The sequence below is a fragment of the Natrix helvetica genome (assembly GCF_964273705.1).
Source record: "Natrix helvetica genome assembly, chromosome: 1".
NCBI lineage: Eukaryota > Metazoa > Chordata > Lepidosauria > Squamata > Natricidae > Natrix > Natrix helvetica.
In genome coordinates, this window is record NC_138548.1 from 176,512,347 (window position 1) to 176,530,466 (window position 18,120).

Below are 18,120 nucleotides of genomic sequence, written 5' to 3' on the forward strand. Positions count from 1 at the left end.
TTTTCAGCTGAACCCTGACAGAAAATTAAGAAACAATTCTAAGAGAAGACATTTTTTTCCATAAATAGAATATCATGGAGGGGAAAAAAAAACCAGGACAATTTTGAAATCTTTCAATTCACCCCCATGTGGTCAGAAATAAAAAGTGCAATAAATATGTTAAAGAGGACTAATGAGTCCCAAGCAACCAGGTTCTCATCTTTGGAAGACTTTTTTTTAGAATGTAATGAGATAATTACTGCTAATTGGTATAATGGGAGGAAAGAATATGATGGGTGTATAAGAAGAAAATAAGTTCTAACAGCATGCTAAATCTCTGCTACTTAATCAGGCACCATGGGGGATAATATATAATTTGCCATGTAGCGTGGCAAACTTCTAATGTTTTTAGTTTGCAGCGTTTGCTTTTAGTTTATCGTATAACACAAAGAGATTTAGCCCCTTTAACTGCCAGGCAAAAAAAAAAGTTATTTTTTGCCGCATCCATTGTTTAGACTCAAAATTAATTTAACATGTTTCCCGTGTTTTTACTTTATAGGAGTCCCTGCGGATTTTACTCCACTAGTCATTGCCAACTCTAGAGGGTGATGCTTATCTCCAATGGTTTCAAGGCCACTGAGCCAGTGCTGCCTGAAGACATTTCTGCGGTCATGTGGCCAGCATGATGCCATAGAGTGCTGTTACCTTCCCACCAAAGTGGCACCTATTTATCTATTTGTATGCTTTCAAACTGCCAGGTTGGCAGGAGCTGGGATTAGGATGGGAGCTCACCCTATCACATGGAACTTGGGTCTCGAACCCAGACTGCCAGCTTTCCAGCATCTTAACCGCTGAGCTTCCATACCACTATCTTTTGTTTTATACTTCACACTATTTTATTGTCAAGCAAAATTGCACACGAATAATGATAAAAATAAAAATGGTGACCGTAGTAAAAATGAGTACAAGTCCAATAGGAATTATATTCACAGGAAGACTTTGCATTTATACAAAAGAGCATAGTATTGCCTGGCACATGAGACATTAAGATCATAGATCCCCATGTTAGGACTTCTCCACCAGAGACACTCAAATATTTATATAAAGCATTACAATCTATTTCTTTGGTGTTCTCTGACATCAGTGCACAATGTAATCCAAAGGGGGGAAAAGGGGAGGAAAAACTGATTTGAATTAGGAAAGCAAACATAATGATATTTTTTCTTTGCCTTTCATTTTATTGGAAGCATAAATACATCCCATTTCATGGTGAAGAGTTCCAAATGCCCCGATTTTCCAATTGCAAGTACCGTAAAGTAAAACTACTCGATTGCTACTTAACCACTGCTCTAGGGCCTAACAATAGCAATAGTACTTAGACTTACCTATATACCAGTTCACAGTGCTTTTACAGTCCTCTCTAAGTGGTTTATAGAGTCAGTATATTTCCCCCAACAAACTGGGTGCTCATTTTACAGACCTCTGAAGGGTGGAGAGCTGACTCAACCTTGAGCCTGGTGAGATTTGAACTGCCAAATTGCAGGCAGCCAGCAGCTAGCAGAAGTAGCCTGAAGTACTGCATTCTAACTACTGCTCTAGGGCCTAGGATGATTTTGCTATGATGCCAAAAGATCACAGGCCACAAGCACAGCATAACTGCTCAGGCTGGAAATGATGGCAATCCTTTGCACACATTTGAGAAACCCACAAAGGACACAGTTTATTGTGTACCCCTCATTCTTTGATCTGTCACACACACAATCCTCTTTGTTATGGTATTTGAAGGTGATAAGGAAATTAATTAGGGAAAAAATGACCTGATTCAGAAATTCAAATTTTAATCCCATGGGCATTATGCAAGGGGTTAGATTAAAAAAGAAAAAGAAAATTGAAGGGTTCCCTTTTATTTATTTATTTTTTTAAAAGGTCTCTAAGTACATGTAGTTTTTCATTGAATTGAAATTATGCAAGCATATTCCCATAATAATGAGGCACAAGGAATATTTGGAGGCTTTCTTTAAATGTTGTGACACATGAAAATTACTAATGTTTACATGAACCTTCATAGGTATCTATCCTAGTGACTCCTTTTCTCTAACTCCTCTTCTCTAATCACATTGGTGATCTAAGTGAAGAGAAAGGGTCTTTTGTACTATACTGCTTTGTACTGTTATCCACCATGGAGACAATATGCTGGTATGAATTTTGCTGATTCCTACCTGCTCCAATTGGCCCATCATTCATTCTACTTCTCTCCAAAGTGATGGAAAGTCTAACAGATTGTGTACATAGTGAAGTGGCCCAAAAGAAAAAAGGCCATTTTAACACCGGTATATGTAAGGACCTAGGGTAATGTCAGTCATGGGCTGGAGACAAGATGAAGACAAGATGGCATTGCAGGGTCAAGGTCCAAAGTCTCCCTGCTTGCAGTGCAATCAATTAGGGTAGGCAAGTCTACATGTGATCACTTAAATGTGAGGTAGGGTCCCACAGCAGATGATTAAACTCTAAGGTCATCAGAGCAATAAGAAAAATAATAGGCTATTTTCTTCAATAAGAATATAGCAATGCTTTCTCCTTCCCATATTGGACCGTGATGTCTAAAAAATGATGCATGTTAATAATGGAATGAAAATAGAAATAGAAATAAAAATGGAAATAGGAATGGAATGGGATGGAATGGGATGAGATGGATAGGATAGGATAGGATAGGATAGGATAGGATAGGATAGGATAGGATAGGATAGGATAGGATAGGATAGAATAGAATAGAATAGAATAGAATAGAATTCTGTATTGGTCAAGTGTGGTTGGGCACACAAGGAATTTGTCTCTGGTGCATAAGCTCTGAGTATATATACAAACAACAAATTGATAATTCACAAATTATAAATCATAAGACACAATCATAAATCATTAGATAAAAACAACAATTGATAAATCATAATATACCAACAGAAGAAGGTAGTAAGAAAGATGAGAGGTGAAAAAGATGAGAAGATGACAAGGATAATAACAATACAGTAATAATAACTCTACTAGAAGAGACAGGTTTCAGAAGAAGAGCCAGACTAAGTGTATCAATTAATCCATTTATTATGGTGACAAAGTAGAAAAAGAATCCTATACTGAATTAGTCAATACCCAGGATAATAAGGATCACATCAGATATTAAATTTCCCTAGCATCTGTCAACAGGTGAGCAATGAGACTCAGGAGGTATGGCTGAGGAGGTATGAGCAACCAGAGTCTAATCCTGTAGGATTAGTGGAAGAACAACAACTACAGACAGAAGAATACTGTAGTTGAAAATTGCAGCATTATGGCCTGTATTATAAATTGAAACCAACAAAGTGAGGCCACTTGAAATAAATCTTTGAACACTGGAAAATAATTTATCTAGACTCAAATATCATTTCACAACAAGTAGGAGATCAAAGTTGATTCATTACCAGAAATAAAATAATCAAAGAGAAGAATTGAACTGGAAAAGGTTCAGAAAAATTGTGAAAATGATAGACCTCAAAACTATAATAGAAGAATAAACTTAGATAGATGACACAATTGACAAATAAAGAAAGCAACTGATGTGAGCTACACAAATGATAACTTAGAAGAAGTTATAACAACAGAACAGGTACAAACCAGCACTGAAACAACATATGGATTGAGTCCCCAACAAGAAAAATATAATTTGCAGATTTACCTGCAAAGACAAAGACTTTCAGCATTGAAAGTAATGCCCAAATAGATCCAGCTGTTGTGTCCTGTCAGCGGCCAGCAGAGCTGGTGGCAGACTCGGACAGTGAGGAAGTTGGGGAAGAACATGGACCAATCCTGGAGTCTGGGGGAGGCTCTGACAAGTGTTCTGTGTCAAAGCAGAGATGTGGCCAGGGCTGTGACAGTTATCAGCTACCTTTGGAGTTGGAGATAAGTGGGGCAGAAGAACAGCTGGAGCCTGTTTCCTATGTGTGCATGCCAGAGCTGTCAGGAGAAGGGAACAATTAAGGAAAAGGAGTTGACTCGGGAGTAAAGGCACAAGTGGATGCTGAATAGCCCCTCACATATGGAATAAATAAGAACAAAGGGAGAATGGTGTTTGCCTGAAACAACTTAGTTTGTTTATTAGTGTGAAGATTTGCTTATCTGAGTCCGTGCCTCACAGAGATTCCTTGCCAAGTATTTCATTGTGCAGTATGGAAGCTATCGGTCTGGCAACTATCCAAGGACTGATAAGGTCTGTTATTGCAATTCACCCTTGAAAGACTGTTTGCCGGGACTTTACTGGATGTAAATGCTAGGAATTCACATTAGCCAAATAAAAAGGGATTTTTTTCAGGACAAGGAGTCTGTTTCGTGATTTGGTGAAGCTTAGGTCAGAACACTGGCATCTATAATGTTGGATATGAATATGGTTCTTTCAAGAATAAAAAATACCATCTATCAAACAGATCAATTGACTTGCTTACAATACACAGTGATAGTTACCGAACAGCTATAGAGCTTAGAAAGCCAAATGCAAAATCACATACAATTCCAAAGGGGAAGTTTTGATTAGAGACAAGGATAAAGAAATTGTGACTAGATACAAGTACTTTAAAAAAAAAGCCACTAAAGAGTAAAAATTGAAGTATACAAAAATCAGGACAAGCCTAATTTTTTTAAAAAAATGACAGCACTAGAAAAACTGAAGAATCTTTGGAAATCATAAAGCAGCAAATAAGAAGAGGTGGGAAAATGAAGATACGAAGCAGGAATCATCCAATTTAAGGCAGATCAGCTGTTTCAATATCAGAGGCGATTCTATCAAAGTAAAAATGGTAATTGAAAATCTGAAAATGGAAAACAAAACAAAAATCAACAACTCATATTTGGAAAACTGTATGGGAATCTCAGAAAGACAATAACAAAAACGCTGGATGGATAGTGTATTTTGTAACAATCAAACAGAAGAACTAACAAAAACAGAAGAAATGGTTAAAAATAAGATGAAAATGTTTAATTTGAAATGCCCCTAGAATTATAAGTGCAAGCAGGTTGCTAAGTGCCCAAACTTTGATCACTTGACTGTGATCATAACTTCAGGAACATCATAAATCCCTTTAGGGCTCATATTCAGCGCAGGCATGAGGCTTATTTTTGGGGAAGGTCCTACTTTCAGGGAAACACAGTGTCATAAATTCAAATTTATGAATGGGGGAATGGATGGGGGACAACAGACTCAAACTCAACCCCTCCAAGACTGAGTGGCTGTGGGTACCGGCGCCTCGGTTCAGCCAGCTGACCCCATCGCTGGCCATAGGGGGCGAACAGCTGTCCCCTGTGGAGCGGGCGCACAATTTGGGCGTCCTCCTCGATGCCCGGCTGTCAATGGAGGACCATGTGGCAGCCGTGGCAAGGGGGGCGTTCCACCAGGTTCGCCTGGTGCGCCAATTGCGCCCCCTACTGGACCGGAGTGCCCTGCGCACGGTCACTCATGCGCTGGTGACGTCTCGCCTGGACTACTGCAATGCCCTCTACATGGGGCTTCCCTTGGGACGCATCCGGAGACTGCAGCTAGTTCAGAACGCAGCCGCGCGGGTTATTATGGGAAGTACTCGTTACTCCCACGTAACACCTCTCCTGCGCGAGCTGCACTGGCTACCTGTGGCCTTTCGGGTGCGTTTCAAGGTATTGATTACCATCTTTAAAGCGCTCCATGGCATAGGACCTAGGTATCTGCAGGATCGCATCCTACCACACACGTCCCTGCGACCTATCCGCTCACACAGAGAGGGGCTCCTCCTGGTGCCGTCTGCTAGGCAATGCCAGTGGGCGACACCTAGGAGTAGATCCTTCTCTGTGATGGGCCCAACCCTCTGGAATGACCTCCCCCCAGACATTCGAACTACCACCGACCTCCGTTCCTTCCGGCAAAAGTTAAAGACTCACCTATTTCAATCAGCTGGCCTGGCACTTTCTTAGTTTTACCTCCCGGGGATATTTTAATTGGGTTTGGGGTTTTAATAAGCTTTTAATGTACTATATTTATTATTCTATATACAGTCTTGTAACCTCCTCCACCTATGTATTTAATTATTTAACTGTTTTATGTATGTATTTTATAACGCATTTTAGTGACTGTACACCGCCCCGAGTCCCTTTCGGGAGAGGGGGCGGTCTATAAATATGAATAATAAATAAATAAATAAATAAATAAATAAATAAATAAATGACTTTGAACTAATGGTCATAAGTTGAGGATTACCTGTACTATTTAGTCAGGGCATTAAATTTTAAAAAGGACCCCTGTATCCATAAACTTCTATACTATACAAAGCTGATGTATTATACTTAGGAAACTTTTCATGTGGAGAACTAGCATTAAAATATACGTTTTCCATACTTACTGTGTCAAGTCATGCAGTCCAGAATTCTACGCCTTCTTTGGTATTATTTGTAAAAGTGCTTCACAGAACCTCAGAATGGATAATACCTTTGGCTAACTTGTCCCAATTAATAGCACCAATTAAAATTGCCTCCATTACTCAATGTTCTTCAGCTGGAAAGATAACGTCAGTCATGAAAATGTACCCCATTGCAGATTGAGGAAAAGCAGGATCGTTTTCCAAAAGTATGAAGGATACCCTAAGGAGGAAAAATAATAAATAGAAGGAAGAATGGATGATGAATATAGTTGCAATTGTGGGCATCCTCCGAGGACCACGAACTTGCTTCTAAAGGCCAGTGGCTTTGCTTCATTTAATCATCATATTTAGAAAACAGCATTTGGGCCTGTCAGTTGCTGCGATCCATTTGTTTAGGGAAGTGCTGTTACCAATATATACAGTGCTTAATCATCACCGACACCTTATTGTGAATTTCTAGAAATAGGTCAGAAAAAAATGCTGCCTAGGACTAGAGAGATTACTTAGGAGACAGAACATTTTTAATAATAGAAGTGATGGACCAGAAATGATACACTGCAGGAGAGGAGGAGAGGAGGGGGAAATGAAGAAGAACCTGAGATTATTTGTGGATGTGTTTGTACTTTTGAGGTAAGGATGGATGTGAAAAACAATTTGGAGGCTCTATATACTGAATACTGCTATATAAGATGGCATGACTATGGTTTTGAAACCACTGCTTAAGCATGTAGCAAAGGGAGACTGGAAAAGCAGTGAAAGTAGACCTCCATTCTTAACCAACAAAATAAAGTAAGCACCATATTTTTTGAACTTGGACTGTGAGTCACACGGAAATACAAAACAGTCAGACTTTGCATCGCAAGATAGTGGTCACATTGTGTCACTCCCCCCTCCCCTTTGGTCCTCCTAATGGTGGCCAAATGACAGTTAATGGACCAAAAAAAAAAAGTCTAACACTAAAGACGAACCTGAGAGCCCCAAAGAATGTAAGATAACCAAAGGACGAAGGAGATGCATTCTAAAGGAGAGAACACACGAATGTACTCCTTGGCATGTTGTTTCAAGGCTTCAGTCTTGGAATGGGGCCTTTAGTTTTCATCTAGAAATAAATAATTGACGATGCATAAAAGAGCAAGAAGGTCTACTAATTCTGGCAGATCAGGCTAAATACAGGATTCCTTTTAGCTGCTCCATTTCACATAATTTCCTCGCAGAAAAGGTCCAAGTTTTTGCTCAGCTCCTGCTAGGTCCCATTTCAAACCACAGCAATTTTGGATTGTCTTCATTTGCTGACTGGGAAAGCAACCAAGATCTCCATTGTCTGGCAGCTTAGGGTTTTAGAATCCAGAGGAAAGCAACATATGTACTTGGGATTTTTCTTCCTGTGAGTGACACTCCCCCTCAATGCAGCCCAGGCTGGGGATGGTGTAATTGTCATTTGTTTCACTTGTTTTACAAATAGTTGCCAGAATCCATATCTTTGTTCATGAATGAAGCAGAAAGAATATGAGATTTGGAAGAAGCAAACGAACAAAAACAAAGGCAAAACTAAGAGTTTTATCCACCCCTGTGCCTAAACCTGGCATTAGTAAAATGAGACTGTTGTCTTTAACTTCAAAGATAAGTGAGGAGTTAGAAGAATCAGACCTGGTTCAGTTCTCTAGTTCTCGGCTGCATTGAAGGAGACTGAAATTTTGAAATAAGCTTTGATGGCTACTGCTGGTTTATGTGGAGTGAAGAAAATGACGTGATTACATTGCCATAGCCCTACTTCAAACTTTCCTACTTCTGCCTCTATTTCTTTTTAGTTGGATTAAACTAATTTCTGCTACTTGAAAGGGAAGTTTAGAAAGGGGGAGACCATGAGGTCAAGCCTCACCTTAGCCATGAAAGCCAGCTGAATGATACTAAGCCAGTCTCTCTGTCTCAGCTCAACCTACTTCACAGGGGTGTTGTTGTGGAGAAAATAGAAGGAGGAAGGTGTGTTGGGTATATTCACCACCTTACGTTATTTGTAAAAATAATAAAGGCAAGATGGATACATTTACATATACATGTGTGTGTATGTGTGTATACTCTCTCTCTCTCTCACACACACACACATATATATTTATTTATCAGTACAAATACAACACAAATATAAAAAGGCAACATTAAAAATAAAAATATGGTTTTCTGCCTGCACGGTCTTCTGTGATGAGCCGAAGGACAGAAAGAGGGAGGAATGACCTTCCTCCCATATTTAGGCATACCAGGGGTTGTAACACAAATGCATACCTATTTCCCTGGCTCAACTGATAAGGAGGCGAGCCTGTGGCTTAGTGGCTAAGACTCCTGCCTAAGATATAATACAGCCCAGGTTCAAATCCCAGTAAGGGTATGGCTAGCTGATGAGAGCTAATTAGCTCGAAATAGATCTATACTAGTCTCCCTTTATTTATTTATCAGTACAAATACAACATTATATATATATATACATACACACACATACATACATACACACACACACACATATACATACATACATACATACATACATACATACATACATACACACATACATACACACATACACACATTGTCAGGCCTGCAGCGGTTCCTTTAAGAATCTTTGGCCTGCCATACTCTCTCTCTCTTCATCTTTCCTATGATGTTTCATTAGGGGGGGGAGTAGAACTGTAGAATGTGTTGTTGTAAAAATAAAACATTCCTTTCTAGAAGCCCAAGGTCATTCTTTGTCTCCGCACCTCTGCACCTGACCGGAACCAGATGGGTGGAAATGCCAGCGTGGCAGAGGATGATTGGACCATGTGATGGATTTGTGGGTGTGGGGACAAGATCATGAACTTTCAACTGGGTGGGAACCCCAGGAAGCTTTTAGATTCAGGTTTTCCACAGGTGTACCAACATGTCTGCCTTATTAAATTGGAACTTTGATTAAAGTTATGTCTTGAACTCTGATTTAATTCTGGATGATATTTGGAATGCTGACACACATATGTATACACATATACATAAAGGCACATACATACATACACAGTTTGTGTATATATATATATGGTATGTTAATTAGAGAGTTGGATTGGGTAGATACTGACTGAAGTTCCTATTTAGCTGTAGAGCTTATGGAATCCTTTTCAGCTGGACATTATCCCTCCACTCAATCTATGTCAAAGGTTCTATTGCTATGAAGCTAAAATCAAAGGAGAGTGTGTTTTGTTCTGCCCACTTGGAAGGTAGAGCACATATCCTCTAATGCAGGGGTGTCAAACTGGGGACCCATGGACTGGATGCATCATGTGCAGGCCACATCCACCCCAGCTCTGCGAAGGAAAAAACATTGCAATCCGTCACATGACGGTAACGTGACATGACGAGTTTGACATTAATGCAGTGGGATACCATGTAAATGAATATAACTGAGTTAGATCATCATGACACCAAGGAAGTACTGTAACTAGAAAACCAAAGAAATAATTAAAGCTGTTTATTGCAAAAGAGATAATAAGTTGCTGCCGGAAGTTTGTTGAAGGCAACCTTTTCAGTGCTGAGAATAGTGTGTTGGTTAGTAGAGCACATGCTTTTAAAAAAAGGTCCAATATTCAATTCATGTTCCAAAGGTGCTTTTTCAAAAGACAACTGGACTTTGTTTTCACACTGAATGACCGAGAATCTCCATAGATATTCAATTCATGGCAACTTTTGTTAAAGGAGATCAGATACAGGAGCTGGGAAAGAGCATTGCTAGTGGTGTTGAAGAGAACCTACAAGATCAGAAAAGACAGCCTTAGGATGAATAAATCACTATTCTAACCTGCAACCTCACCAGTAAAATTGAACTCAGTTCAGTTTTTTAAAATTGGTTCTTCTGGGAGCATTTTTCATGGGCAGCACTCAAACATATGGACTCTCTTTCATCAGCACCTCAAATGTTTGAAGGCTTTGCAGTATTGTTTAGGTGGATGTGAAAGAAGACATCCTCCTGGCATTGTTTGTTCATTTTTAAGCTTTACAATGATGCATTTCATGCATTCGTTTGAATTTGCAGACATGAAATATGGAGAGTCATTACCTGACAAAGAAGCACAACTGTTCCAGCAAATTCTGATCTACTGTCTTTCTAGATATTTATTCCATGTTCATTATCATGGTATCTGAGCTGTTATGATTGATCTAGTCTTCAGCACGGTAAGACTCTATAAGATGTTCTATTAATCCTAAAACATCTCCCATCCATCAACCTTAGTTCCTTCAGAGGAGTTATAAAAAAAAGAAATTTAAGGGCACCATTTAACATGGCCTGAATTAATATTTTTGTGCACCCAGATGGCCTAATTGATGGCCAACTTAACTGTTCCCACGTCCTTGTCACTAGAACGTTAACTCTTAACTTATAGTATGTTGGCATAAAGAATGACAGATGAATAATAGAATCAGAATTGATGTAAACAGTAAGGAGGACTTTTGAAAGAGTCCATCATGTTTTCAAAGAAAAGGTAAGAAGTCTTTGTTCCAGAGCTGCAGTAGCAACAACACGTTATTTCTGAAGCCCATTGTATAGGAATAATTCAGTGTACTTTTCAATGATGGGATAAAGTAATGGGATGGAACAGTTGTTCATGATTTGTTCCTCCACATATAGGGATGGTTTCAAAAGCTGGAGCTGCAAACATTCACTTATGGCAGGGGACAAAATTTCACTAGTTCAAAGCCTGTGGTTTTAAACAGTTTCACACCACTTCACAAGAACAATAGCACTAGGCTTTACACAACATGTTATGAGTCTCAGTTAAAAATTAGGCAAGGATGGAATAAAAAGGGAGATGAATTATTAGGTGCTTTAATATGAGAACTGGCTATTTTAGGTCTCTGAAAGGATTAAAATATACTTTGCATCTTAACCTCCTTTAAATGAAAAATCACACTAATTGTCAGGCCCCCAACCCTTATGGGATGGCTCTGATGAATAAACAGGATGCTGGTGGGTTATAAGCATTTCATTGCATTTCTGGCTTATGGTAACTTCATTTTATTTAATGGCCATAGCCAAAAGTACAATGGCTCACATTTTGTTAATAATGAGAAGATAGCAGGGCAAAGAAAGAAACAGAGCTGTGACAACCTGAGAAGGACAAAAGCAGTCTTCAATTATCTGCAGGACTGTCACAGAAAGAAAGGAATGGATTTGTCTTTCTCAGTCATCCAAGTCATAGTTGTCCCAAAGGTGCTTTTTCAAATCCTTCCATTCTCCATCATTCTGTCAGAGCTGAAGAAGCTTCTTGGCTAATAAGTGAAATGTCTTCAAATAAAAACAAGAAAGCCCAGTTGCCTCTTGAAAAAACACCTTTGGGTCAAAGGAATGGATTTATTTATTTCAATTTATATGGCTGCTCATCTCATTGTTGGGACTCTGGGTAGCTAACAGCAATTAAAATCTCCACAAATAAGAAACTAATAATAAATACATAATCAGCAGTTGACATAAAAGACACAAAGAATTATCAATATATAGTAATCATCTGATGGGCATTGAAATGTGTTCTGACCCCCACACCCAAGTACATAGCCCTATCTTCAAGGTCTTAAGAAAAGCCAAAAGGGTTGGCTACTAGTCTCCTACATTTATTCTATTTCCCCAGAAGGCAAATGGCTAAAGTTATAATGAAGGAGGTTCAATTTAGGCAACAGGAGAACTTCCTGACTATATGACTCGTTTGCCAGGTGAGTTGTTCTTGTGTTGGTCTTCCAACAGAAAACTGGATAGTGATCTGTTAGAGATGTTCTAGTAGATCTAGCACAAATATAGGTAGTCATCAACTTACAAAAGTTCATTTAGTGACCATTGAAAGTTACAGTGGCACTGAAAAAAGTGACTTATGACCATTTTTCATACTTACAACCATGGCTGTATCCCCATGTTCATGTGTTCAAAATTCAGGTTCTTGGCAACTATTTCATGATGGTTGCAATGTCCCAGGGTCATGTGTTCACTTTTGGTGACCTTCCGACAAGCAGAGTCAATGTGAAAGCCAGATTCAGTTAATATCCATTTTAATAACTTAACAACTGCAGTGATTCACTTAACAACATCTGACAAGAAAGATAATAACATGGGGCAAAATTCACTTAATGACAGTCTTACTTAGCAACATAAATTTTGGGCTCAATTGTGGTCATGCGTGGAGGACTACCTGTAGCGGGCTGGGTTAGATGATTTATAATAGGTCTGTCAAACTCTTGGCCTGTGGACTGGATGCATCATGCCCACGTGCGGTTTAGCAAAGGGGGGGGGGAAAGTCCCGATACGTCACATGATGCTGTTGTGACGACGCAAGTTTGACACCCCTGAGCTATAAGATCTGCTAATAGTACTTAGCTTATAAATGAAGAACAAGAAACTTTTGAAGATCAGAAACGATCTGACTGTTGCTTGTATCAGCATATTGGAAAGCCAAAGCTGTAGATGGCTGGGGAATTCTGGGAGTTGAAGTCCACAAATCTTAAAGTTCCCAAGTTTGGACACCCCTGCTGTAGATTTATTTGTTGTGATTGGGCAAAGCTGTCCTTAGGCTTTACCAATGAATTTAGCTTAAAGGTATTAACAAGTTGTATAACATATGGAGAAGAAAGTTGTCTCTGTTTTCAAAGCCACTGTCGTAATATATTGCCAGAATTTTTCTACGTTGCATTTCCCCTGAATGATCACTTCTAGTTTTGAACCCAGCTGTCTGTGTCTGTTTTGAGATGTATTAACATTTGCCATATTTGCAGTCAACAATTATTGTGGAACTGAAGGGAACATAATAAATTGATTTCATAAACTCATGATCACAATAAATTATGCTCATAATACACTTGTCATGAGAGTCTTGAAGAGCAAGAAGACAGACCTAGTATTTATCATGGGAGTACCACAATTATGTCAGAAAGCAACCCATCTTGTTTTCTGAAGAGTCACAGTACTTACAAATTAATCCATTTTATTAGCTGTATGAAATAGCTCGGTAGCAAAATAATGCCTTGAAGTCAAAAGAATCTGAAACTTGTTCAAAATGTCAGTCCTTCCATTTTCCAAACTTCGGAAAACTAAAAACAGATGTTCAGATTTTCAGGGGTTCCATCCGTTCCTTTTGCTTTCTGGAAGGGATATGCTAATATTTGCTAAATATTCATTATGAATCTCCTGTATTTGTTAAAGAATCATCCTGTTGACCAGGAATCTAATGTTTCTATTGAAAGTCTTGGAGTGAGCATATGTGCCAATGTCACCATTGTCTCTGCAGGCCTTCAAGATCACGGAAAGCTTCTCAGGAAACACCCAAAGTCCCTGAGATGGCATTCAATGTCCTTGGAGGACCCCCAAAGGTGGTGGATGGCTACTTCTGAACTTTTTAAATCTTATCTAGAGTGTACCAGCTTGCCTGGAGCAATGTGCCAGTGCTTCTGGGTGGAGAAGTGGACAATGTGGCAAGCATATAAATATGAGTGTCAAAGTGTGTTTCAGGTTCACACTTGCTAAGAGAGGCCTGTCTGTTATTCAGCTGAATAAACACGTAAAAAGCTTATTGAGGTGAAAACCTGGTCTCTGTCTGTCTTTATACCAAGCCACACCTGAAACTGGCAAAACAACCCCTTCATTGCTGCTCATTAAATCTGCAAAGCTCAAAGAGACATCTAGAATCCAGGATGATCAGTACTTTTGTGAATGGATGATTTTTATTACTCTCTAAGAATAGAACAGAATAGAATAGAATAGAATAGAATAGAATAGAATAGAATAGAACAGAACAGAACAGAACAGAACAGAATTTTTTATTGGCCAAGTGTGATTGAACACACAATGAATTTGTCTTTGGTGCATATGCTCTCAGTGTACATAAAAAGACAAGATACATTCGTCAAGAATCATAAAGTACAACACTTAATGATAGTCATAGGGTACAAATAAGCAATCAAATCATACTAGGAAACAATCAATATAAATCGTAAGGATAGAAGCAACAAAGTTACAGTCATAAGTGAGAGGAGATAAGTGGGAAGAGATAGGAATGATGAGAAGATGAATAGTATTAGTAATAGAGGCTTAGTAAATAGTTTGACAGTGTTGAGGGATTTATTTTTATAATTGTATAATTGATTCAGTATAAGCTGAATCAAAATCCATTCCTCTTTGGGCTCCACAAAAGCCCTAGAAATCCCTTGATTTTTATGTAGCCATATAGCATGAAGGATAAAAATCGTACTGCAAGGACTCACCATGGAGAAACCTAGAGGGTTTAGAATAGAATAGAATAACAGAGTAGGAAGGTAGCTTGGAGGTCTATTAGTCCAACTCCTGCCTAGGCAGGAAACCCTAAAACACTTCAGACAAATGGTTATCCAACATCATCTTAAAAACGTCCTGTGTTGGAGCATTCACACCTTCTGGAGGCAAATTGTTCCACTGATTAATTGTTCTGTTCTGATTAACTGTTGGTGAAGATTGGAATACGAAATCTGCTGGTCATGGAATGATTGTTGAAACAAATTAACAAGTTACTGAGGGGCGGAGAAGAATTGATTTGGGGGAGCAGAAGAAAGAGCACCATTGAGTCTTAAGTTTTTGAATTATTCTCTCCTTTTACAGGATTATGAAATTGACGGGGAAATTAGTCAAAACAATAGGCTGGAAAGGCTCTTTTGTTTCTACATCTGACAGGGTGGATGCTACACCATTACTATCAAACAACTAATTATAGCCTGTTCTCTAATGGTTTTATCCATTGCTTTCCAGAAGTCAAAACCGTTGCTTCACCTCTTAAAAAAATATACTAGTTGTTGCCTCTCCCCTTCCTACCTGTTTTATGACAGTTTGGATTTCTGGTCCTTAATCTCATCCTGCCAGCTCCCAACAGCTGTGAAATTATAATTAAAAACATGGGGTGACTGCCATCGTAAAGATGACTGAAACAATTGTTCTAAGACCTTTTACAAATTCAGATAAATTCAGTTTTGGTCTTACAGCAATATACATATCCAGTGTGTGTGTGTGTGTGTGTGTGTGTGTGTGTGTGTGTGTGTGTTGTTCTGCAAAGACTGCAGATGTATATAGTATAGATTTCCTTTTTACAACCCCTTAATCCCTTTCTATCAGGGTGGTGCCGGGACAACTGAATGGAGCTGAGCATTTACTGGCTGGATGCCCTTCCTGACACCTATGCAGAGTTTGTGCCCTAATAGAGAAACATCTGCTGCTTAGGATTGAACTTTCAACCTTCTGAGTGGAAGGTGAGCGTCTTCACCTCTAGGCCACCGTGCCTGTCACTCTCTTTAATATATATTAGAAGCTAATATATATTAAAGGAAAAAAGAAGGAAAAAAGAGCCAAAGGTGTAAAAGTAATTAACCTAAGTCAGAAACTTTTATTATGTAACCAAATTCTTGATACATGCTTTCCCTTTGCTTTTCCTTCCCAACGTTACATGTAATTTTAAATGAAAATGCCAAATAATCATTATGCTTGTAGTACTGATTAGCTGCACTAATAACAATACATTTACCTTTCTTTTCCTCTTTTAATAGAATAGAATATTTATTTCTAAGCCGCACCCTCTCCCGAAGGACTCGGGGCGGCGTACAATAAAACAAATAAAATACAAAGTACAATACAAATCTGGACAGGACATACATATAACAAGGACGTATATAAGACGTATACAAGGAGGAGGTAGGCTGATAGCTAAAAAAACAATTAAAAAGGCACAATATTTAAAAACCCCAATAAATAAATTCAATTGAATTACACTAATAAAAACCCGTCAGGAGCGATATAGTTAGATCATGGTTGAGCCAGGCCAGCTACTTGGAATAGGTGGGTCTTGAGCTTAACTCGGAAGGAACGGAGGTCAGACGTAGTCCTAATATCCGGAGGGAGGTCATTCCACAGGGCTGGACCCGCCACAGAGAAGGCTCTACTCCTAGGCGCCGTCCCTCGACACTGTCTGGTGGACGGCACCTGGAGGAGTCCCTCTCTGTGCGAGCGAATTGGTCGCAGGGATGTATGGGGCAGAATACGATCCCGCAAGTAACTAGGTCCTGAGCCATGGAGCGCTTTAAAGATAGTTGTATCTAAGATATTTAAACAATGGAATGTTAAGAATTTAAGTGTGTTATATAAATATCATTGTATTAAGAAAACACAATATATCAAGATTTATACGATCACAATTTTTTTAAAAAAAAACCATAGAAACTGGAAGCTGCAACAAATTATGCTTTATTTAAACATATTATCATCATACCAGATCCATCTCTTTTCAGTTCTTGTCATATTTCCTATACTTGGGTGTAAGGAAATTTGAGAGTCTGGAAGCTTGGATACATTTGGAGGGGAAAGGAACAGTAAAGCCTATCTGGTTTTATGGAAGAACAGCTCATGTCTTCCCTTCTCTTTTGTGAATGTGCTACTAGTGAAAATTTTGCCCACAGTTTGGGCTGGCCCACCAAAACTATGTGGTTAGCTTTATAATTGGAGGGAAGATTCATGATGGCAAAGCCTAGAAGAAGACATTATTTCCTTGAGCTTTGTCCCATTAGAGAAGATTAACTGCAGTGGATCTATTAGTCTGTTTGGAAAAGGTATTTGCTGTCTACCAGCAGGATCAAAGCAGAGACAAAAGAGTGGCTGTTTGTACCTGCTCTTCTTGGAAGTAGAGATTTCTGATCCATAGTTTGTGATCTCTAATTACTATTCCCATTATTGAGAATAACGATGAGAACATTGTTGTTTTCATTGTTAATGATGCATTAATAGAGGGATGGAATCAAGATCACAAGAAATGTGATCCGCTTTATAATGAAACAATATAACCACATTTATTATTTATTTAATTTATTTTCTTAGATTTTTAGACCGCCCCTCTCCCAAAAAGGGACTCGGAGTGTCTGTGGTTACCGGCGCCCCAGTTCAACCAGTGGGTTCGATTACTGGCCATCGGGGGCGAACAACTGGCCCCCGTGGAACGGGCGCGCAATTTGGGCATCCTCCTGGATGCCCGGCTGTCGATGGATGACCATGTGACAGCCGTGGCAAGGGGGGCGTTCCACCAGGTTCGCCTGGTGCGCCAATTGCGTCCCCTATTGGACCGGGACGCCCTTCACACAGTCACCCATGCGCTTGTGACGTCCCGCCTGGACTATTGCAATGCTCTCTATATGGGGCTCCCCTTGAGATGCACCCGAAGGCTGCAGCTGGTCCAGAATGCGGCCGCGCGGGCAATCATGGGAAGTACCAGGTACTCCCATATAACACCTCTCCTGCGCGGGCTGCACTGGCTATCTGTGGCTTTTCGGGTGCGTTTCAAGGTGTTGACTATCATCTTTAAAGCGCTCCATGGCACAGGACCTAGTTACCTGCAGGATCGCATCCTACCCCACACATCCCTGCGACCAATTCGCTCTCACAGAGAGGGACTCCTCCGGGTGCCGTCCACTAGGCAATGCCAGCGGGCGGCGCCCAGGAGTAGGGCCTTCTCTGTGATGGGCCCGACCCTCTGGAATGACCTCCCCCCCCCCCCCGACATCAGAACAACTACCGATTTTCGCTCCTTCCGCAAGAAACTTAAGACCGACCTGTTCCAATTAGCTGGCCTGGCCCAACCGTAGTTTTTAATCTTCAATCCTTCTGGCCGGTATTTTAAATTCTTGGGGGTAGACCTTTTAAGCTGTTTTTTAATTTTTATTATTACTGTACAGG